The 24,928-nt window shown below is 41.1% G+C and overlaps 1 protein-coding gene across 1 annotated transcript in view; it reads left to right on the top strand.

The window, feature by feature from the left end:
• LOC143270236 (uncharacterized) overlaps positions 1-24,928 on the top strand; it is a 285,186-nt gene that overhangs the window by 161,281 nt on the left and 98,977 nt on the right. The gene's annotated exons all lie outside the window — the stretch shown is intronic.

Genomic DNA, 24,928 nt, shown 5'->3' with positions numbered 1-24,928 from the left:
TTTGTGTAAGGAACGATGTCTCTGTGTTCCTATGTCTGCAGTATTTCAAATCGTGTCAGAGAAGAGGAAGCCAGCCTGGCCCATTTCTTCACCTCCTTCATATCCTCCCTTCTGGGAGCCCACAATCTAATCACCCTGTAAGGCACTAGTTCTCAACCTTCGTAAGGGTGTGGCCATCTGATGACCTATCTCATGTTGTGGTGAACCTGCACAGGAAATTTTTTCCCTTGCTATTTGATAACTGTCATTTTTCACGTCTTATGAATTATCATGTCTATATCTATGTTTTCAGAAGGTGTTAGGTGAACACCGTGAAAGACAGTCTTAGGTTTTCCAAATGGGTCACTAACAGCCTGTTGAGAACCACTAATTTCATGGGTATGTGATAGTAAATGAGACTATGGAGACAAAAATCAGAAAGGGAGCTCTTTGAATCAGAAAAGAAACCACACACAAATAAAGAGAGTAAACGTTAGAGAATCATGCAGTAGATAATGTCAACAGGAACCTACCAAACACTCTTGTATGACTTCAGTGGATTTATTTTAGGGGTGGAAATGTTTTGAATGCATTCTTTCTGTGCACTCTGTTTGTGGTCTGCCCACTGACATCCAGGGGCGCTTTGGATCCCCTGGCACTGCAGTTCCAGAAGGTTCTCAGCCAAGATGTTGGTTCTGTGAATCAAAGCCAGAGCCTCTGCCCCAGCAAAAAGTGGTAAACCCTGCTGAGTCATCTTTCCAGACCCCAGAATCAATATGTTTCTCATGCACCTGTTCATAAGCAAAGACCAATATGTCCTTTGTATAAACGATGAGTCAGCTTTCAGGGTGGTTGCCAAAATTTTATACCCTAGGCCTCATCAGCCTGCTGGTATGAAACATTGAAATGCAGAGAACTTATAGGCAGGAAGAACATGAATAGGAGGTGGTCTTGTTGGTACACTCCTCTTATCTGTGTACTCATAATTCAGAGGACACTGGTCTATTTGAGTTCAAGGATTACCTGTTCTCAATTTATTTGGTGAATGGGAAAAGGCAAGAAACTGTTTGCCACAGCAGAAGTGTGCAGGTGCAAGGATAATTTTTAGGAGTTGTTTCTATCCTCTCACCATTTCAATCTCAGGGTTCAATTGGAAGTGTCAGACATGCTGGCAAGTGCCTTTATGACATTAGCCATTTGGTGGCCTTAATATATATGCTTTGAATGTAAATATATCAGCATTAATATATACACACACACACACACACACACACACACACTCACACACACACACACTCCACAAAATACAAAAGAAATTGATACAATACACTAGCACACCAATGCCATCATATCACTCTGCATGCAGGCATTATTACACGGGATCCATCCCAGAAAACACAATTACCGCAAACTGCTTGACTACCAACCATGTGTGGAAAATACTCCGTTAAAGATCATTAGACATGGTTCCCATTTTACCTCCAGCAATGAAACTCAGATCCACCTATCACATGCCAGAACTCAGGCGACCTCAATGAAACTGAGCAAAAGAGAGTGAAACACGTTTCTCCTGTTCTGTTTTGAATTTTGATGTTCATAATTTAAAGGTACCCAGCAAGCCTCTTTTGTGTCAGAAGACGGCTTTATTTGAAAATGAAGCCAATAACAGTTTTTGGTCTCACACAGACTTCACTTACACACCAAACAAAAGACTTAATTTCCTTAACTGAGAAGGTTCATCCTCTACCTTTCCTTTGCAGAAGAGCGAGGAACATATTGGCTCTGGAATAAGGTCCTCCAGTGTCAATACCATCTTGGGGGACCTTGAACTGTCTCCGCTAGATGAGGTAATAACTGATAGCTGCAAAGAAAAAGAAATATATTTACCTTTAATTCTCACTAATTTGACATGTAATATATTTGTTTGTGAGAGGAACGATGTCTCTGTGTTCCTATGTCTGCAGTATTTCAAATAGTGTCAGAGAAGAGGAAGCCAGCCTGGCCCATTTCTTCTCCTCCTTCATATCCTCCCTTCTGGGAGCCCACAATCTAATCACCCTGTAAGGCACTAGTTCTCAACCTTCCTAGGGCTGTGGCCATCTGATGACCTATCTCATGATGTGGTGATCCTTCACAGGAAAATTTTTTCCCTTGCTATTTAATAACTGTCATTTTTCACGTCTTATGAATTATCATGTCTATATCTATGTTTTCAGAAGGTGTTAGGTGAACCCTGTGAAAGACAGTCTTAGGTTTTCCAAATGGGTCACTAACCACCTGTTGAGAACCACTCTTTTCATGGGTATGTGATAGTAAATTAGACTATGGAGACAAAAATCAGAAAGGGAGCTCTTTGAATCAGAAAGTTACAACCACACACAAATAAAGTGAGTAAACGTTAGAGAATCATGCAGTAGATAATGTCAACAGGAACCTACCAAACACTCTTGTATGACTTCAGTGGATTTATTTTAGGGGTGGAAATGTTTTGAATGCATTCTTTCTGTGCACTCTGTTTGTGGTCTGCCCACTGACATCCAGGGGCACTTTGGATCCCCTGGCACTGCAGTTCCAGAAGGTTCTCAGTCAAGATGTTGGTTCTGTGAATCAAAGCCAGAGCCTCTGCCCCAGCAAAAAGTGGTAAACCCTGCTGAGTCATCTTTCCAGACCCCAGAATCAATATGTTTCTTATGCACCTGTTCATAAGCAAAGATCAATATGTCCTTAGTATAAACAATGAGACTGCTAAGTTAGGCATGTCACTGACATGTCTTGAATGACAAAGACCTGGAGTCATTATTTGTTGTGGAATAAAATTCAGTGAGGTTTTTCATCTGCCAAGCATCATCAAATACATTTTCAAAACTCATATTTCATAAATGTACCTTATTAAATAATCTGGTCTTCTTTGTATGCTATCTAAGCCAACATTATAGAATTACTTCATCTGTTTTTGCCATATTACTCTTGGTAACACCCCTTCAGTGACTCCAATATATCCTTCAGGCTTTGTTCATGTCACTTGTACTGTATTTAGATGTTAGTTCTATTACTTTCTATTGCCATGCCCAAGGCAACTTCTAGAAGGAAGGGTTTGTTTGGAGTGGGTTTTATGGTTCCAATGGGATGCATACACTTCCATCACCATCATAATTCAGGCAGGCAGGCATGGCACTGAAGCAGCAGCTTAGAGCTACACTGACTCACACAAGAAACGGAGAGCTCTCTGAAAATAGCACAAGTCTTCTGAAACCTCAAGGTGAACCAATAATGACACAACTCCTCTGAAAAGGCCACACCTCCTAATCCTCCCCTAGATAGTTCCACCAACTGGTGGCCAAGCATTCAAATATATGAGCCCATGGGGGCTGTTCTCACTCAAGTCTCCAGAGAGGTGCTGGGGCAGGCCATTATAGCTATCCTCCATGTATGACAATAGTCATAGTTAAGTAGTAAGAACTTGGAAGGCATCTCCCAGAATCCTAACTTGCAGCTCCACAGCTCCCCTCTGCTCATGCATATCAAAATCACCCTCACTGTTCTACTATCCAAGGAACTTAATGGCAATTGTGAAAGGTTGTGGGGAAAGCATTAATGCAGTGCAGAGGAGAGAGGTTCCTTTTGTTCCAAAAGCTCCTCATTGTCACATTTTCTTAATCTGGCCAGAATGCAAAATCCCAGTCATACAGACAGGAAAGGACACATTTTGTCCTTTTCCTTTTACAACTTCCCATTATACAGAGAATGACAGTGTCAGGTAGTAAAGAAAAGAAGGAAAGAAGGCATAAAGCTGAGCAGGTCCCCTTTTAAATTTCTCAAAACTCTGGGCCTTTTACTCAAACAGAAAGGAAGCAGAAAGTACTGAATATCAATGGCTGTTGTGATAAAATTAGACTGAGAAAAGAGACATTTGGGGGCTATAAATCAAGACCCTGACATAACAGATAAGTCTTAAAATGAATAAAATCAGTGAAAATGTTAATGAAAACTAACGTCTCACATTTTCCTTAAAGGTTGAAAAGAAGGCACCTTGTGATCCCCATATTACCGTTCGGCACAATTTGGTCCATTTACCACCTACATGGGATGGAGAAGGAGTTGACCCGGTTGATAATAAAAAAGGTGCGCATTCAGCCCAGGACACTGTTCTGGATCCCACAATTATTTAGGTATTTGCACTGGGCATGCAAGGGGGAGACCATATACTGACCCTGAGCCTGCTCTTGGTCACCACACTAATGACACCATGGACCCTTTTCAAACACTGACCCAGTTCTTGAAGCGTGTCTTAGAGCAGAACACAAGTGTAGTAGATTCACTACTGATCGGGAATCTTCTCTTGTTCATGTGCCATGTGACACTCCAGAACCTACACAGGGTAGCAACAAAATTTTTGGTTCTGTAAATACAGCTGACCACACCAGCTATACAATGAACACCTCTATTAAATCTATTCCTCCTCTGGCAGAAGACATGCTGCTACTCCTTATAACTCCAGCAATGTGGTTCCTGGTTTCGATTATGATGATGATAAGATACATAAGCAATATAATATTCCGCAGACGAAGTAATTTGAGAGATTACAGGAACCAAAACGTTGGACAAGGTGAGACCACAGAAATGGTTTAAAATAGATGAAGATTTTTGTAGTAGAAATCTAATTTTTTGGGCACTAGTATGTAAGATTAATAAATTTCATGCTTTATATAGAACTTTTGGGCATTTCCTAGCACCAGAAAAAATTTGATTCTTTTTTTCCCAATAATATTAAAAATATATCACATAAAAATAACAGTTTAGTCCAACGAAAGTGCCCAAGTAAAGCTGGTAGGTTCACAGTTGTCTCCTATTCTGGAACAACGGAATTTCTTTCACTCCTAATGTGAACCTTGTGTTTTTCTGAATGGCTAAGCAGAGATATATAACTGTTAAATATTAGTTTCTATTTTTCTGTGTGCATACATTGTGACTTATGAGTATAGCATCTTCTTAGAAACAAATATTTCAGAAGAAGCAACATCTGAGAATAGAACCAACAAAATGAGGCTCCACATTCTCACACCTTTTCAAACACAATGATACTAATGTCACTCCATAAGATTCTACTGATGATGCCACTGCTACTCCTGATCCTGAGATGTATGTCACCAGTGATGTTCTTGATGATGCAACTGATAGTTCTTTCTTTTCTTTTTAGTTGCTACCGAAGCTGATAATTCTCTGAAAGAACACAACAAATGACAATCTGTCAGGAAGATTTTATAAAAAATAGACGTGGTTAACTATTTTCTGGCAGAAGACATAGTATATATTGAATTCTGTATATGTTTGAAATATTTTCCCATTAAAATGCATTATGCAAATATTTTAAGTTGTTTCTTGGTATTGTACAAACTGATCACCTGACCACTCAGTGATATGTTTAAGGGGAAGGATTTTTATTATAGATACCAGAGTTTGAACAGATAGAGTGATCTGGAATGTTCAAAGCAGAAGGAGATGTTGGCTGAACATAGTCAGCCAACTGGACCTGGCTAATGATAGAAGCAGAAACAGCCAGAGAGGCAGAGAGAGAGAGAGAATGAGACAGAGGAGGAGACAGAGAGAGGGAGAGGAACATGGAGACAGGAGGAGAGAGAGACACAAAGAGAGAGATTTATAAAGAGACTGAGAAGGTGTGAGAAGGGATGCTTCTGAACTAGAGGGAGTTTAGGGTAGGGGAGGAGGGGAGAGGACCTAGGACACTAGCATAGACTTTGAAATGCATAACAAGTACTTGTGACCCTGAAGCAGCCTGGAGGCTAGCATGGGCCTCATTATGGTAATATGCACCACAGGCAGCCATTTTCTCTACTGCCAGTCATAAGGGAAATGACACCTTTGGGTAGAGATTCACAAGTTTTTGAGGAATGTTGACTTCTATCTACCTTCCAGAAATCCTCCTAAAGTCCAGGTTGAGCCCATTTCCGGATATCTGGGCCTGCCGTTGGAGTTTTGGGAATTGCAGTTTTCTTTGGACATAACAGGCATCAATGAATTTTAGTGGATTTTGCAAGTCACAAATCAGCCTTGTTGAGGTTTACATACTCAAACTGCTCAAACACAAGTAAACACCACCAAAATGCCATATTGTCCTTAACATCCATAGAGTTCATGTGTGGTTGCTTACCTGCATTTCCTTTTCCTTTAATTTGATGCTACAAGCTGCAAAAATATACAAAGGAGGATTTCAGCTGATGATGACAAAGCTAATACATGGAAGAAGCCAAGGGCCTTCGAGAGGCTCAAGGAGCCATGGTAATATTTGGCTTTTGCTTATCAGCCTTTTCCTGCTATGAGTTTCTTGTGTGCTATTGTAGCTTTTCCATCATTTATTGCACACCATTTCCCCTCTCCTAAAGGAATATTTAGATAACCTCATGCACTGACAGCTATGCACAGCCAGAACCCCAGTTTAAGCCTGTCTGTAATTATCATCACTGGCAACATCTGGCCAGGTCCATCCACAGATGGAGGAAAGTACCTTATCAGAGATACCTCTGTACTCTCTAAGAACAGACTTAAGCATCCAGACTGCCCATATGTGAAGGCCTGGCAGATGTGCCAATTAAGCTTAACTTCCTCCTTTCCCAAAACTTACTTCTAATTCCAGATCTCCCTTTAACTATCACCAGAGGAATCACAGGTTGCCTAGCAACCAAGCATACTTTCCCCCGCCCTGCAGAAAAAAAATAAAACAGCAGATAGCTTGGACAGATAGGAGCTACAGGAAAAAAGAAGACAGTTTTATTTTCTCCCATTGACCTAGCAACTTATAGATTCTTTATATTTTCTACCAATCATGTTTAAGATTATAATTGAGCACATTAAATCCCTCTTCTTAGACATTACCTGAATTAAGCCCTTAGTTAATTAAGTTCCCCATTAGTCACTTTCTTTTTGGGTTGCAAATGATTATTAACAATTACTGCCCCTCTATGTGATTCTTATCACCCCTCCATTTGACCCTGGAAGCCTGGCTTTGCAGTGCCAAAAGATTACTGCCTGTAAGTGTATATATACTGGGACTCCCAGGGCACAGGAAGACCAAGGAGAAGATATGGAAGAATAAAAGACTGGACTAAGAGCTCTGTGTGCTACGATTCTGTTTTCAAAAATAACCCTTGCCATTCATAGTTCTCTCTCCTGAGCCCCTGGGGTATATAATATTAAGGCTGGTCCCTCTAATGTTATACAAGAAATTTTATGACATCCCATCCCCAGCACACATTAACTGCACAAAATCCCTCACTGAGGGGTGGGGCTTATGAGTTCCTCACTGTGTATGAAGGTGTCCTGGACACATTTTTACAGTAATCATCTACAACCTCTGCCTCTGTCTTCCAAAGTAGGCCCTGAGCCTTGGAGGGAGTGATTCAGACATCCTGTTGAGGTCTGAGCAATTCATAGTTATGCATTCTCTAAAGTTTGGCCAGGTGTGAGTCTGCGCATTCACCACAGCCCATTGCATAAATAAATGTCTCTGATGAGGGATGATAGTTGTCCTAATGGACAGGTACAAGCCTGAATATTTAGAAGGCAGCTTGATGCCATGTAGTTTTGACAAAACAATGGAGCCTATTGTGTGGAATCAACACATCAGCCATTAACTCAGAGTCACAATACTGTATCAGGGCTGCATTAAGGAAAGAAATAAAAGCACTTCTACTTGGAGTCCTTCAACCAAGAGCAAGTCCAGGTTTGGATTTTCTACTTCATGCTCCCTATCTTCTCCCATCTGTCTGGTGCATGACTCTCAGTCTGTGCCTGTGTGAAGAAATCTGTCTGTTGCTGTCTCTGTTTTTTTTTTTTAATCTGAGTCTGTGCCTGCCCTATGTCTGTGTCCATCTGTCCCTGTGGCTGTCCCTGTGTGTGAATGTGAGTGCCCCTTTTGTTGTGCTCTCTTTTATTGACTTCCCAGGAAGAATCACATTGGGAAGGAGTGGGATACTTTACAGAAATCATGGAGTCTTACAAGGGATTAAGCCAATAACTTCAACTGACAGCAACTCACCCAGACAACAAGCAGTATTTTAAACTCCAATGTTTAACCAGCAATGCTGCTGTGTTCAATAGTTTGGGTGGATATTCATTGAAGAAGAGTGTTTTCAACCTCTATGTTTGCTATATCCCGCAAATGACACACATGAATTGTTCTGGATTGGGCCATAGAAGAGAACATAATAGGATTGCAGTTAAGTATTAGTTTAGGTTGTAAAAGTTGATTATGTGGGAAGTCCAAGGAAAGTAAAGGTGATTGTTACATCGTTCTCTTAAAAGTGGGTTTAGCGATCAGTTTGTGTACACAGTAGGGCTCACAGTCAGTGGGAGGTGTGGGGAAAGAAGCATCTGGTTTACTGCCATTCTGGAGCCCCCAGGCATCTGTTTCTTGAGGGAGCAGAGAAGGCAAGTTGCAAGGAAAAAATAGATTATTAACACCTGCACTGTGACTGCCAGAAAAAATCTTGGTTGTACTGACAAAGTAGAATGCACAAGGCAGAAGAACAGATACACCCTTCAATTGGACATCTTGGGAAACTGGAGGGTGGAGAGTCCCCACTGCTGAACAGATCATGTATCCTGCATAGGTGGCTGCTTGAGCCTGAAGAGATGGTACCAGCTTTGTTGTCCTAGGAGCCTGGCAATCAAAGGGATGCTGAGGATCACAGTGTAGGATTTTGTCCACCTGGTCTCAAGAGACTTAAGTGCTAGGAGTTTGAGGAGTACTTGGTTCCCCCAGGGTGCATGGGGCAGGCTCAGGGGCAGTTAGATCTATTGGTATGGGGGCAAGGAGATAGCTACCAGCATGTGAATGGGAAGGGACCTTAGAAGGACAAGGTAAGGGAGGTACCCAGCCAGTGAAGGAGTTTGGGCTGGAAGGTCGGTGATTGGGGAGGATGGATCTTCCATAAAAGGAGCTCAGAAGGGCTTAGACCTGTAGGAGAGCATGGGGTGGCTCAGAGGAAGGTAAAGGCAATGAGGAGATGCCCTTGTCAAAGCCAAGATAACCTGAGTTCATTGGAGAGCTTGGTGAGGGGTTATTTGGTGAATCCATGGGCCCCCTCCACATTTCATGAGGATTTTGGATAATAGGGGATGCGGATGTTCCAGGAAATGTTGAGAGCTTACAACATGAGCTCCATGACCCTGGAAGAGAAGGCTGGCCTATTGTCCATTTGTATGGTCTTGGCACGCCAATTCAAGGGATGATGTGTTCCAGGAGTACTTGAGCTACCACATCTGCTGTTTCCCTGGATGTGAAGAAGGCTTCTATCCATCCTGTGAAGGTCTCAACGAGAGTTAGGAGATAATGGCGTTTGGCTGAAATCAATCTGCCAGTTGTCACTTCATTGGTGTCCTCAAAGTTGCTGTAGACAATGATGTGTCTGGAAGACCCCTGCAGGTTGGCCGTGCCAAAAGTCTGGCAGGAGGAATGAATCTGTGAAATACAAGCTTAAAGATGGGTGGGGTCAAAGAGGGGCTCTAAGAAATGGAACAGTGTTTTGGGCCTACATATAAAGTCTGGTGAATGTCTGAAATGATGGACAATGCCAGCACCTGAGGGAGGATGAGGCAGTTATTGAAGTAAAACCATCCATCCTTTGTCTGCATGACCCCAATTTTCAGGAGTTTGTCATTCTCCTCTGGTTGATAACAGGGCTGGTAGGAGAGTACCAAAAACAAAATATATTCTGTTGATCCAGAGGTGCTGGAGGCCTGTCGGTGGGCTAATGAGTTTGCCTTGGCATTGACTAAGGCCACTGGGTCCTTAGAGGACTGGTTTCCCCTGCAGTGAATTATGGCTACTTCTCCAGTTAGCTTGGCAATAAGGGGACCATTAACTATGGGAGTGCCCTTGGTAGTGAGGAAGTCACTTTCCCTCCAAAGGACAGATGGGCATGGGCTATTAAAAAGGCATATTTAGAGTCAGTATATATGTTAGCCCATTGACCCTTGGTGGGTCACTTCAAATGTTTTAGTGGAAGTGATCACTGCATATGCTGACTGGTGGTTTCTTGATCTGTCTATAAGAGAGCTTCCCTCAACAAAGATGGTAAGTTGGGTGTTTGCAAGGGGTTGGTGTAAGAGACCAGGCCAGGATAAACATAAGACCTCTACAGCCTCTGAGCAGGAGTGAGAGGAAGTACCAAAGGAAGAAGCAACAGAAAGGAGGCTTGCAGCGTTTAGGGCAAGGATGAAGGTCAATATAACTGGGGGGGTCTAGAAACAGTAAGTGAAAGATTTGGACCTGTGATTGTCCAAAGAGAATGAGAGAGGGGTGCCTCATAATGTCTGAGAGGCAGTGGGGGGAGTATACCAGGATTGACTGGAACAGGGTACAAGGTGTGGAAAATGATACATTTCAGAAAATGTGTCAAAACCTGGTCAATTTCAAGTTTTAAAGAAGAAGGGAATGTAGCCTGAAGTTTTCCTGTATTCTGCCCAGTCTTGCATCCACTAGGTCCTAAGTAAACACACAGAGGCTTATATTAATTACAAACCAAATGGCCTATGGCTCAGGCTTCTTGCTAGCTAACTCTTACAACTTAACTCAACCCATTCTAATTGAGCTGTTTGCCATGTGTCATTGTGGCATTACCTGTCTTCCGTTACATCTTGCTACCCTGGCATCATTTATCCTATATTTGTGAGTGTAAAGTTTCATATCTAATTTTCCTTTTATCCTAAACAAGGAAAACTGTTATTATAACTATCTAGTCTTTAAAAACTCCCTCAAAGACCTCAGAAGAATATAATATTATCTGAGTAAATGGGAAGTATATTGTAAGCAAGTTCCAAAATTCTAGAAATAACAGAGACATCTGGCTGTCTGGACAGTCACCCAAAGTTCCTCTGTATCATTGGGGAATGTATCTTCAGCCCACAGGCCTAAGAGTCTCTGGCATATTTTTCAGTGAAGCAGGAAATTTCAAGGACTTGTCTGCCTAATTGCAAAGTTCATCAGTCACTTTCCTGTGTTCTGCAGAATGTCTCACAGTTTCTTCTGCAAAGCATGGTCCTGGAGGATCATCCCTCCTTGTTTTGGCAAAGTTCAGTGGTCACATTCCTATGGGTCCTGCATGTGCAGTTTATACAATATACTCTCAAGCACTTCAGGCAAGAGCAGTTTCTTGCCCCAATCTTTTCCATATTATAAGCAAACTCCATAATGAGTTTCTTAACAATGCCCATCATCCTCTTTGAAGTAATTGATGCTGCCAAGAACAGACATGTCTCACTGTCCTCAAAAGTCTAAGTTCTTAAAATATTTTAAATGCCATGTTTTGTAAGTTTTGAAGTGTTTGAAGATTACCTATGTGATTGAAATATGTTTGCATATCTATCAAACCTAACTAACATGAATATAAGTTTGATTATTATAAATGACTATTAATTTATATTTCTTAACTATACATTATATTTTTAAATGAACTCTAAAATCATAACCTTAAGCAAGAGTAGAAATATACATATAATATAACAAAACTAACATTAAATTTACATCAATAAGCCAAAATTCATACTAATGAAAAATATCTAAGAATAGTTCTGGGTTTTTTGTATTAAAGTAGATTCAATAATCTACTCTTTTATCATTTCTCTATCATATCCTCTCTTCTCCTTTTAGAAAGAGATCTCTCAATTTAACTCCTTTGTTTAGTCTTTTTTTTACCTATGACCAATAACAGTTTGTAACCAACTCCCCTTAAATGAAAATAAATATTTACAATTTTTGTAATATTTGGGCATAGTTTTGTAATTTGGCCATAGTTTTCTATACTACATCCTGCTGATTGGGGCCACTGGTAACCTTATGTGGCTCCTGAGACAATTTAGAATTATAGTCAAGTCCTGAGTGGAATAGTCTGTGAGTCTTCATCATCTCAGCCAGTTGCCTTGAAGCTGTTCTGGATATTGAATCATCTGAAGACCTCTCAAGGGGTCTTCCCTTATGGAACCATATTAACTTGGAAAAAATTCACAGCTCCTCATCTTCTGTGGAAACAAAAGCAGAGCTCTTTTCCAAAGCAACATATCCTTAGACCCAAATTTTTAAGTCAAGATACCTTTAAAGTACACATATTGGTTTAACTTTGTAACCTCTACAATCAAATGACTCTTTGCAGTTAAAAAAAATCCCAAAGACAATGCAATATTATACAGTATGCAGACTCTCTGTATAATTTCCATCTTTACATGGCTTTTTTAAAAAATGTTTCAAAGGACTTTTTCTACCGTTTTTTTTTCTCTCCCAAGCTTACCTATATTTTTAAACACACTGTTACCTACTTAGAGGATTTTCCCATCTGAATCTGTTTTATTTTGCACCTTTAATTCTTTCCTTACTGGAAGAGTTTTTAAATTGCTAAGCTGCACATCTTTGACTGCTGGTTCTGCCCCATTCATCTTTTCAACAAGGCACGACAATGAGTTAAGCTTACCTCCCCAATTCTGGGAAGCAGTATGTGTAGAGCTGTGTCCTTAAGTCTGCAGCTGTGCTCTCAAGCCCACAGGGAGAGGCTAGGAGAATCCTCTCTCTATCATGACCTGTGGGAGAGACTGTAAAAATCCACCATGCTGCTTAGCCTATGGCAGCTGGTGGACAGGTCCATTTCTGAGCTGCTGATGGCATTAGATTGTAAGACTAGGAAGCCCAGTGTGGCTTTGTTTTTGTGTATTCAGAATCTATTTTAAGCTTTCTCAGGTCTGTGTGAATTCACGACAGATAGTAGGTGCCATTCGTAAACAGAATAATCTTTCCTGCCCCTCAATACCCAAATAACCAGTCAGAGGCTTAATATTAATTACAAATCAAATGGCCTATGGCTCAGGCTTCTTGCTAGCTAACTCTTACAACTTAACTCAACCCATTCAAATTAAGCTGTTTGCCATGTGTCTTTGTGGCATTACCTGTGTTCCATTACATCTTGCTCCCCTGGCAGTGCTCATCATCCCTCTGACTCCACTTTTCTTCTCCTTGTCTTTCTGCTTGGATTCCCCATCTGGCTCCATGCTGTAGATGGAGAATTTCTCTCCAGCTCCCAGCAAGTCCCGTCAGTCCCTGAGCCCACTTATAAAATAAACACACAGACTCTTACATTATTTGAACTGCTTGGCCATTAGCTCAGGCCTATCATTGTCTAGCTCTTATTCTTATATTTAGCCCATTTCTATTAATCTATACTTTGCCGCGTGCTTTGTGGCTTATTAGTACCATATATTTTTCTGGTCCTGGAGGGGGCTCCAGGCAGTCTCTTCCTTCCCTTCCTGTTTCCTCAATTCTCCTCTCTGTTAGTCCTGCCTATACTTTCTGTCTGGCTACCGGCCAATCACTTTTTATTTATACAGAGTGATATCCACCACACTTCCCCTTTTCTTCATTTTCAAAAAGGAAGTTTTTGACATTAACATAGTAAAATTGCAAATAACAAAACAATTATCAAGCAAGAATTGCAGTTACAATATTAAAGAAAATATTCTACCTACCATATATTTGTGAGGTTAAGGTTTTATATCTAACTTATCTTTTATCATAACTAAGGAAATGTGTAACTCTCTAGCTTCAACTATATCAAAGACCTCAGAAGGATATAATATTACCTGAGAGATGGGAGGATGCAAGCAACTTTCAGGAGTCTTGCAGTGTAGACAGAGACAGCTGACAGCCTAGACAGTCACTTCATGTTCCTTTGTTAAGTTTGGGCATCTGTATTTAGTCCACAGGCCTGGAGTCTCTTGGTCATTTTTTTCAGTGTCCTGTAAAATTTCTAGGAGTTTTCTCTGTGAAGCAGGCACCTGAAGGACCATTTTGTCAAGCAAAGTTCAGTGGTCATCTTTCTATGGGTCCTGTAGGTCCAGTCGATCAAGCAGTCCAGGCAAGAACAGTTTCTTGCCCAAATGGCTATTTTTGCCAAGGTGAATATAAATTCCATATGGAGTGTTTTCAAATCCCATCCTCCTCTCTGAAGTAAATCTGGTGCTGTCAGGAGCAGACATGTCTCACTGTCCAGAAAGTTCACATTTTAAAAAAAAATTTAAATGCCATATTCTGTAGGTCTTTGACGTATTTGAAGATTACCTGTCTCTCTGAAATATATCTATGTATACCTAGAAGACTTAGCTAACATGGCTATAAGTATGATTATCATAGATGACTAACTATTAATCTGTTTGTCTAAACTATCCATTACTACCTAAATGAGTTACATAAACATAATACCTCAAACGAGAATAGAAATATATATATACAGTATAACAAAATTAACTTTAAAATTTTATCAATGAGCTAAAATCTATACCAATGTAAAACATTTCAAACAAGTTGCTCTTTAAAATTAGGTTCATTAATCTACCCTTTCATCCTATCATATCTATATCATATCTCCTTTTCTTCTTTAGAAAGAGATCACATTTATAATAAACCTGATTTAAATAAAAATATTGATTTTTTCCTGTCCCACACCAGAGGGCTCTTCTGATATGGGACAAAAGAATCTTTTAACCTTTTATTTTAGAAATATGTTTGGGTTTAGAGAAGGAATGAGCCAATTCCATCTCCAAAGGGGTCATGGTATATTTGAGAATTTGGGGACGTTGCTTCTCTTACTACTTCCTGCTAGAGTTGTAGTAAATTGTAGCTAGAGTTTTCCTGCCTGGCCCACAGTCAGGACAAATCTCTCTCACCCGCCAGTCCCACAGCCACTCAGACCCAACCAAGTAAACACAGAGACTTATATTGCTTACAAACTGTATGGCCGTGGCAGGCTTCTTGCTAACTGTTCTTATATCTTAACCCATTTCTATAAATCTATGCTTGCTACATGGTTCGTGGCTTACCAGCATCTTCACATGCGGCTTGTCATGGTGGCGGCTGGCAGTGTCTCTGACTCAGCCTTCCACTTCCCAGAATTCTTCTCCTCCTTGTCCCACTTATACTTCCTCCTGCCTGACTACAGGACAATCAGTGTTTTATTTACTAACCAATCAGAGCAACACATTTGCCATACAGAACATCCCACAGCAGAAAATTTTAGGATTATGGGTAGTCCATGAGGGTGTGTCATCTGAGCCAGTTGCCTTGAAATGGTTCTGGATGTTGGATCATCTGGGCCATGGTGTCATCAGAGAAAATTCAGGTAATCTTGGCTGGTCAAACCTGTTATATCTTAATCTGAAACAAATTCATAGCCTCTGGCTTTCTGTGGAAACAAAAGCAGATACTCCTTTCCAATGCAACATATCCTTACATCCAAATTTTGAATTCAAGGTACCATTAAAGTATACATTTTGGCATAAATCAACAGCTTTTACAATAAAATGTTTTTCTTTAGTTACCAATATCAAAGACAACATAATCCAGATTCTCTGTGTGATAGTCAGCTTTATGTGGCTTATTACCTTTTCTGTTTCTTTAAAGACTATTTTTTAAACTGTTTGTTTATGTAACTCTGTATAATCCTTTTTCTCACTCTTTCAAGCCTACCTACATCAGTCTTATGGTGAACCTATTGCTTGAAACTGCAGCATTCCAAGACTGAAACAGCATTATTGCTGCTTGCTCTGCCCAATTCAGCTTCCCAACATGGGGGTGGTACATTTTCCACCAGCTCTGAGAGCCATCAACTCTCAGAAATAGTGGGTCTATGCTTCTATCAAAGCAGTGTGTAGCCCAGAAACCTCTTTTTGTTTTGTACTAGCAAAGGCTAAATCTGCCACGCAGCTTAATGTGCCACTTGCAGAGGCCTCATTCCCACCATACTGCAGGTGGAGAGTGCACACCAGGAACCCGACATAGTAGATAGTAGCTCAAACACGCAGGTTGCCTCTACCTTGAAAGAGACAACTAGAAACAGTTTTTAGCTCTGTTTTGGAATCTTTTTACTCAGGTTTTAGGTGGAAACTCTTGCCAACCCATTGGGCACCATTTGTAGCTTGAGAATTTCTCTCCAGCTCCCACCAAATCCAGCCAGTTCCAGAGCCCACTTATAAAATATACACACAGACTCTTACATTATTTAAACTGCTTGGCCATTAGCTTAGGCCTATCATTCTTACTCTTATATTTAGCCATTTCTATTAATCTATCCTTTGCCACGTGGCTCATGGCTTATTAGTACCATATATTTTTCTTGTCATGGAGGGGGCTCCAGGCAGTCTCTCCCTTCCCTTCTTGTTTCTTCAATTCTCCTCTCTGTTAGTCCTGCCTATACTTTCTGTCTAGCTACTCACCAATCAGTGTTTATTTATACAGAGGGATATCCACAGCACTATGCTGCCTTGCCATAAGACATAGCAGCTTCTTTGTTAACCAATGGTAGCAACACATATTCACAACATATAGAAAGACCACCCCACAAAACAAGAATGAGCTTATTTTGACCTTGCTACAAGATAGCTTTTAATCTTAAGATGAAGTCAGGTTGGCCCATCACTTAACCACAGAAGAAGAGGCTATAACCCCCTTTTTGTATCCTTCTCGAGTTGAAAGCCAAATCCTCATGGCTAACGCTTCCAGGTTCTTCTGCTTGCTGGGGCTGAAATATTGCCTTTTCCTTGAATTCAATTTGCATAAGCTTTCTCTTGTTTAGGTCTAGGAAAGCCCTCAGTCCTTTTCCTTTCACAGGTTTCAGGATTAGCTGAATAACGTCTTGCCCTGAGGTTACCACTCCCTTTCTTCCATTTAACACTGTGCTTTACTTTTAACATTTAATCTCCTTGAGCACAAGACTTGGCCCCAACATTACATTTTTCTGGTACTTCTTTTCTCCTCAAATGGTACATTTTGTATTTCTCCTTATCCTGTTTGCTACTTTTTAATTGTGGATCTACATTAGAATGATAACTAATAACCATATGATCTGGAAAGTTCCCTATCTATCTCTCTCTGTGTCTCTCTCTGTGTCTCTCTCTGTCTCTCTCTCTGTCCCTCCTCTCTCTGTCTCTCTCTCTCCCTTCAAACTCTACCCCCTCATTGAGTCTCTAACAAATAAAGTGCCCAAAAAGCCCAGTTCTGCTTTCTTAGTGACTACTGCAACTTCCTCCCTTATTTCTGCCAGCTGCCAAAGTCCCTGCCACATTTAGGCACAAATTCCATTTGTGGCAGACATGTCATCACCCCTTGCCTACAACCTATAAAGTTTCCCTGCTTTTGTATGTAGATGTGCTTCCTCTGGCCTCAATGTCTGGAACTGGAGAACTTGCCCAGATGTTGCTTTGCTCAAGAAAACATGTTATAATTTTTCAATTTGGCTTGATCTGACTTTCTATGTTGGCAGAGAAACCTATTATGGGGAGGGGGCAGAAAATCTGTTACTTAGGACAAGGACAAAAAGCAGCCACATTCTTTAGCAAAGTATCCCAAGAATGGTCTCTAGGATAGCCTATAATATTTTCCTCCTAAACTTTGGAGCTTGGACACCACAGTCAAAATTGCCCTTAGCACTTCTGTCTTCCATGCTCTTACTAGAATGGCCCATTAAGCCCCATTTAAAGAACTGAACTGTTTTTGTACTCTGAAATCCCAAAGTCTTTCATATTCTTCCAACAAGTAACATTGAAGGTTTTTGCACCCACAGATCTCTAGGGTAACCAGGAACGTTAAGCCCACAAGATTGTCCTCTCAAAAGACAGGATTGATTCCAGTTCTTCCATCCAGAAATCTGGGAATTGGAGGCAATTAACAGCCTAGTGGTCTGCATTATCTATTGGTCCAATCCATATCAAGCTTCTACAACCAGGACCTGAGATACCTAATAGCGCAAATGACTTCAACATTACCTTTATGACCAAGAACAGGCCAGATCCTTCCCTAGACCTTAAGCTAATACAGGTAGCCTATCTCTGGAACTCGTCTTCTTGGATGAAATGACATTTACTTTAAGTTGAGTTTCAATGTAATTATGCCTCATTATACACCAGGGATAGTATTACATTGGGCAAATATTTTGTCCCCAAATTGTGCTGTTTAAACATGCAGGCAATAAACCACCTGACATTAGACTCCAAAGTTTGATCAAAACTGATTAAGTCAACCTGAGCCAAGTTTTCATTCTCATCTCTCTGCAGTTCTTTTCTCTGTCTGCCATGATGCTTGCAGGATCCCCTCACAGCATGATGAGACTTAACATAGCAATACCCTCTCCTGGTACCAACTTCTGCCTTAGTTACTATTCTATTGCAATAAAGAGACACTATAACTAAGGCAATTCTTATAAAAGAAATCATTTAATTAGGAGATTGCTTAGAGTTTTAGAGGGTTAGTCCATGTTCATCATGGCAGAAAGCAGACAGACATGGCATTGGAACTGTAGTGGATAGATTTACATCCAGATCCACAGGCATTGGGCGTTGGGGAGGATGAGAGAGATAGAGATATGTGTGGGAGGGTGGGGAGAGAGACAGAGAGAGAAAGAGGAGAGAGAAAGAAAAACAAACAGAGACAGAGAGAGACAGACAAACAGAGAGACAGAAATACTGGCCCTGGCATGGCATTTGACCTCTCAAGACCTACCAGAAATAACACACTTCTTCCAATAAGGTCAATACTATGTCAACATGGCTATGCCTTCTAATCCTTCTTGAAGAGTTATACTTCCTGATGAGCAAGAATGTAAATACATGAGCCAATTGGGGCTATTCTCATTCAAACCATCACACCCTACAACTATGAGTGTAAGGGTAGTACAATTGTTGCCTTGTATCCTATTTAAGAAACAGAGGACACAGACTTGTGGAGAAGACAGAAGAGGTAGAAGCTGGATTTGGTAGGGTCTGGGAGTGGTTATGATGAAAATATACTAGATGGCATTCTCAAAGAATTAATATATTGCATTACAACTGAATCTCAGTGGAAATATAGAGAATAAAAAATTGCCAGATTAGTACAATATATAAAAAATTAACATTATGAAGTGGAAGAGGAAGTTTATTTGGAGGAAAATTTAAAGGTGAATCATGAGAGAACATAATCACAACCTAAAAATTTTTATTAATTACTTTTTCATATGAAATGTTTTGCACATCCTCTTACTTTTCTTTGGCCATCTCCACCTCCCTATCCATTCATAGTCTTTTTTTTCTGTTTCTTTTTAAAACTTTAAAATCCCTACATCAAAAAACCAGTAATCAAAACAAACAAAAAAATCCAATCAGATGAAAAGTGACTAACCCCCCCACACACACAATCAAATCCCACCCAAAACTGGATGTCAACATACAGAAGATTATAAATAGATCCATATCTGTCACCATACACAAAATTCAAGTCCAAGTAGATCAAAGACCTCAACATAAATCCATTTACTCTGAACCTGATAGAAGAGAAAGTGGGAATGCATTGGCACCGGAGACAAATGTGGTGGTACTGTATTCCCCAAAATATTGTGCACGCTAATAAACTTATCTGTGGTCAGAGAACAGGACAGCAACAATATCAAACATAGAGGATAGGCAATGGTAGCACACGCCTTTAACCCTAACATTCCAGAGGCAGAAATCCCTCTGGATTTCTGTGAGTTCAAGGCCACATTGGACACAGCCAGGCATGGTGACACACATCTTTATTCCAGGGAGTGATGGCAGAAAACAGAAAGATATATAAGGCTCGAGGACCAGAAACTATACACATTTGGCTGGTTTAGCTTTTAGGCTTCTAGCAGCAGTTCAGCTGAGATTCATTTGGGATGAGGACTGACAGGCTTCCAGTCTGAGGAAACAGGATCAGCTGAGAAATTGGTGAAGTGAGGTAGCTGTGACTTGTTCTGCTTCTCTGGCATCCAGCATTCACCCAATAACTGGCCTCAAGTTTGTTTTTTATTAATAAGACCCTTTAAGATTCTGCTACAGACAACTTCCTAAATATAACACCAGTAGCACAGACACTGAGAGCAACAATTAATAAATAGGACTTCCTGAAACTGAGAAGCTTCTGTAAGGCAAAGGACATAGACAATAAGATAAAAGGCACCTACAGAATGGGAAAAGATCTATACCAACCCCACATCTGACAGAGGGCTGATCTCCAAAATATATACAGAACTCAAGAAACTAGCCTGCAAAATATCAAATAATCTAATTTAAACATGGGCTACAGAGCTAAACAGAAATTCTCAATAGAAGTATTTCAAATGGCTGAAAGGCATTGTGGTTGTTTGCACAATACCTGTACAACATCAATCCAGTCAAATTCCAGCATATATGGAAGAGAGACTCGTGGCCTCATCCCTAGCTGAAAAGCCTAGCATCTGAAGGCTGCTGACATGGGAGGTCAGTGTTTTTCAGGAAATTGGCACCTGGTACGTTGACTATGATCCAGTGGAACATCCCAAATCAATGCACCCAAGAAAGCATTGATTGGACAGAGTGGGATGCGAAAAGAGGACAAGAACTTGAGAAGGGGTTTTGTAGGGGTAGTTCTAAGAAGGATTGGAAGGGGAGTAGAGAGTGGTTATGTTCAAGATACATTGAATAAATATACAAAATTCTTGAAGAATGAAATTTTTTAAATCTTTAAAAAAAATAGTAGCTGGAGCGAGGGCTCAAAAGCTGAGAGCACATCTGGTCTGGCACAGCCCAGTCCCAACGAGTTTGCCTTTGTTCATTTCAATCAGTGCCCTTCACATAATGAACCATATCTGAGAGGAGAATGGCTTTCTGGAGTTTTGTGTGTCTTAATAAGAATCATTAAATCTGAAGGTGGTCTTTGGGACCTCAACACAAAAGCCACAGATCACTTAATCACAAGAAATAATAGGTATTTTTCTTGTCAGTTCAACCTCTCCTGGAGAACACAAAGAATGTGAGTTGAGCCAGGTGGTGGTGGTTCACGCCTTTACTCCCAACACTCTGGAGGCAGAGCCAGACAGATCTCTGTGAGTTCGGGGCAAGCCTGGTCCACAGAGCGAGATCCAGGACAGGCACCAGAACTACATGGAGAAACCCTGTCTTGAACACACAACAAAAGAATGTCAGTTGATCTTTCTTATTGAATTTGAAGATTTCCCTTCCCCTAATTCCAAATCCTCACACCATCCTTCAAGTTCTCACCATACTCAGAAATGGACAGAGAGAGACCTTTGTGATAACAGACTGTCTTTGTCAACTTGACTGGACTGAAACAAGTGCCTAGAAAATGTATACAGCACACCTCTGTGTGTCTGTGAGCACATTTTCAGAGATAATTCCATCATGAGGACCCTAACCTAATGAATGCATCAGTCCCTTGACGGTTCCTACTATGACGGCTGTATTGGAAAGTGGTCAAAAGGAGGAGGCAGGGGATAGTTGAAGGAAGTAGTCACAAGTAGTGTGTCTTGGAGAGCTGTGTCCCGTCCTAGTAACTTCCCATTTCTCATGACTCTGTTTACTGACCACCATGAAGTGAGCTGCTCTGCTCTTCCATGCCTTCCCACTATAGAGAACTAAAGCCCTTTAGAACCATATCCCAAGTAATTCTTCCCTCCCTTAGGTTGTTCTTGCATTTGAAGCACACAAATGCAACAGTGATGAGTACACCTTGGAGACCTTTCATTCCTTCTCTTTTATCTCAGCAGCCCCTCGAGAAACCACACAGAACATGTATGTTCATCCCACAGTCAGTTAGGCAACAAATTGTCCCCAGGACCCCCCTCCCAGTCCCTTCTCTCCTCCCTGGGCGGAGCTGGAAGCTTCTCACATGACACTCTCATTACCTCCCCAACCCCTTGATGCCCCCTTTTCTTGTGCCATGAGTGACTTGTAGGGCTTCCCCAGGCTGGGAAGGGTCAGCTCAGCCTTGTTCAGCTCCAGCTCCTGTTGGTACAAATGCTCAATGACGGCCACTTCAATTGAGTCTCCTAGTACATTGGTCATAGTATGCAGCCAGTCACTGGTGGAGGAAAAATAGATTAATGGGAGGGGGTGAAAGGCTCCTTCAAGAACCCAGAGTAGACTAGAAGGGCTTCTAGGCTAATTCACAACCACATGATCTAGAACAGGCCCTGCTCTTCCTCAGATTTCCTTCCTAACAACATCATTCCTTATATCCTCAGAACTCTTCTTTAATTTGTGACTCGTGTTTCTAAATATGACTAACCTAAAAATGATTAGATATGAGAGCCTGATGTAGATGGTTAGAGATTAGAATCTGATCTAGAGTGTTAGACATTCGGATCTGATTCAGACTGTTATACATGTGCATCTAATGTAAAGTATTAAACATGAGCATCTGTAGATGTAACCAACAGTCTTATTAAATAAGAAACACAGAACCAATGCAAAGAAGAAAGTCAAGAGGTCAGAGCTAAGAGCTAAAAACCTTACCCTTCCTCTCGCAGTGGTCCTACCTCTCCAAAAGAGACCTACTTCCTATGTCTGTCTTTTTTTATAGAGTTTTTGTTCTGCCTTCTCATTGGTTGTAAACACAACCACATGACCTCCTAGTCACTGCCTGTCTGTACAGAACTCCAGGTCTTCTATGGTTGGTATTGAGATGAAAGGCGTGTGTCTCCAATGCTGGATGTATCCTTGAACACACAGAGATCTACCTAGCTCTGCCTACCAAGTGCTAGGATTAAAGGTGTGTGCCACTACTGCCCGGCTTTTGCTATGGCTCTAATAGCTCTGACTCTTGGGCAACTTTATTTATTAACATACAAATAAAATCACATTTCAGTACAAATAAAATATCACCATAAGCATCTCTTGCAGATTATTAAACATGAGCATCTGACACTGATTATTAAACATGAGCATCTGATGCAGTGTATTAAACATGAGCATCTGATGCAGAGTATTTAACATGAGCATCTGGTGTAGGCTTATTAGGTACAAGTGTCTGGTGCAGACTATTAGATATGACTGTTTGATACAGACTGTTTGACATGAATCTATGTAGGTGTGGAGCAGGCTGGGATTGTTCAAATGGAACTTTAGTCCTTCTGTACAAATGGGACTTAGTCTTGCTCACAGTACCTACATTGGAATGAAAATTAGCATTTTATGTAAATTCCATGTTATAAGAAAAGAAATGAGAGAGGGAAAAATGGTGAAAGGGGGTAGTGATGTAGGAAGTATAAAGAGGAAGAAAGAGAGAGGAGAGAAAGAAAGAAGGAAAAAAGAAAGAGGGAGAGGGGGAGGAGGGAGGAGGGAGGGAGTGAAGGAAGGAAGGAAGGCAGGAAAGAAGAGAGGGAGGGAGGCAGGGAGGGAGAAAAGAAGGGAGGGAATGAGACAGGTGGAGAAAAGGGAGGGAGAATGGAAGAGAAGAAAAGGACAGAGGGAGGAGAAGGAAGGAAACAAAGGGAGGAAGGAAAGAAAGCAAGAGAGGAGGGGGAGGAACAGGGTAGGGGTGGCTCCTCCCTGCTTATAGATTAGGAGTCACTGTCTTCAGGTGTGCGCCCTCCCACAAGCCTACTAAGCTCCATGGCACAGTCTCACAGCAAGACACACAAATGGCTCTGCTGTGCTCAGTGGATCACAAACAGAAGACATGAATGTGGGGAGCAGAGTTGTAGGGAGGAAAGCTGACCGGGTGGGAAGGAGTTAGAGAGAGTGCAAAGTAACCAGAAAGCATTGCATACATGCCTGACCTGTCAAAGAACAAATTTAATTAGTGAAAAAGAACAGAGGAAAGACAGGAAGGAGAGAAGAGAGAGAACATATGCATTCATAGGGTTCAGTGCAAAAATCCACCAAAATTCTTTTGTCCATCATCACAGGTGATCGTATAAGTCAAAATTCTTCACTATTTAACGCAGCAGGTAACTTGTGTTTTCTTTTCACTTCTAAAATTCTTCAGAAGTAAGATTTCACTAAGGAAAAAACCGTTTAAAATTTTTGAGTTAAAAAATATTTGAACACTTTTGTATGATTTTTGTATGAAATGGTCTGACAAGGAGTGGGGGAGGGGCTGATAGATGGAGACCACCTTTTCAGAATTCTCCTCACCCTGTGTCCCAAAGATAATAAATCTATGGGCTTGGAGTCCAAAGCCATCACTAACATACCATCCCAATGCCTCCCTAAACCCCTCAAATCCTACAACCATGTCCTTGCAGAATCCTTCATAAAAGTTATGAGAAGAGCCCAGGGTCAAAGCCAAGTCACACTCACAGGAACCAATCCACAGCTATGATCAGCATGATGTCGTCTGTGGGCAGGCTGATGGATGTGAACACAATCACCATGGTGACCAGTCCTGCCTGGGGGATGCCAGGTGCTCCTACACTAGCAGTTGTGGCTGTGATGTTGCGGGAATTCAGGAGGAAAGAGAGAACAGAAGATTGGAAGATCGGGAAGGGAAGGGCACCTTAAGTTAAATTCCCAAGCCAACACAGAAAGAAAAATATTCCATGAGCTCTCTTTGGATGTGAAACTAAATTTAAAAAGTTGAAGTCACAGAAGCAAAAAGAAGAAACTGTGATGCTGGGCAGATGGGCTGGGAGTTGGGGAAATGTCTCTCAAAGGGTACAAGATGTCTAGATACCACATGAATGGCTTCCAGAAATCTAATGTATGGTGTGGAGGGTGTGGCTAATGATGCCGTGTTTGTATTTCAAAGAGAATAAACCTGAAGTCTCTTCTCACTATCAGCAAAGAGAAAGAGAACCGAGAAAGGGAGAGGAGAAGAGGAGGACTGACAGAGAGAGAAAAAGAGAAGGAAGGGAAGAAAGGAGAGAGGAAGGGAGGGGAAAATAAGGAGGAGATGAGAAAATAAGAGGAGAGAGGAGACACAGGCAGCAGAAGAGGGTGTGGGGGAAGGAAGGAAACCATAGGAGACAAATGAAATAATCAGCCTGACTGTTTTGATCATCTGCAGAGTGCACAGGTAGCAAATCATCATGAAACACATCTTCAAATACACACAACTTTTGTCAGCTGTCATTCAAGAAAGCTGCGGCTGGAAAAGGAGAGTTGTTTATTAAGAAGGCAAATA

The sequence above is a fragment of the Peromyscus maniculatus genome, chromosome 22 (genome assembly GCF_049852395.1).
Source record: "Peromyscus maniculatus bairdii isolate BWxNUB_F1_BW_parent chromosome 22, HU_Pman_BW_mat_3.1, whole genome shotgun sequence".
NCBI classification, from domain to species: domain Eukaryota; kingdom Metazoa; phylum Chordata; class Mammalia; order Rodentia; family Cricetidae; genus Peromyscus; species Peromyscus maniculatus.
This window is presented reverse-complemented; position numbering and strand designations above follow the sequence as displayed.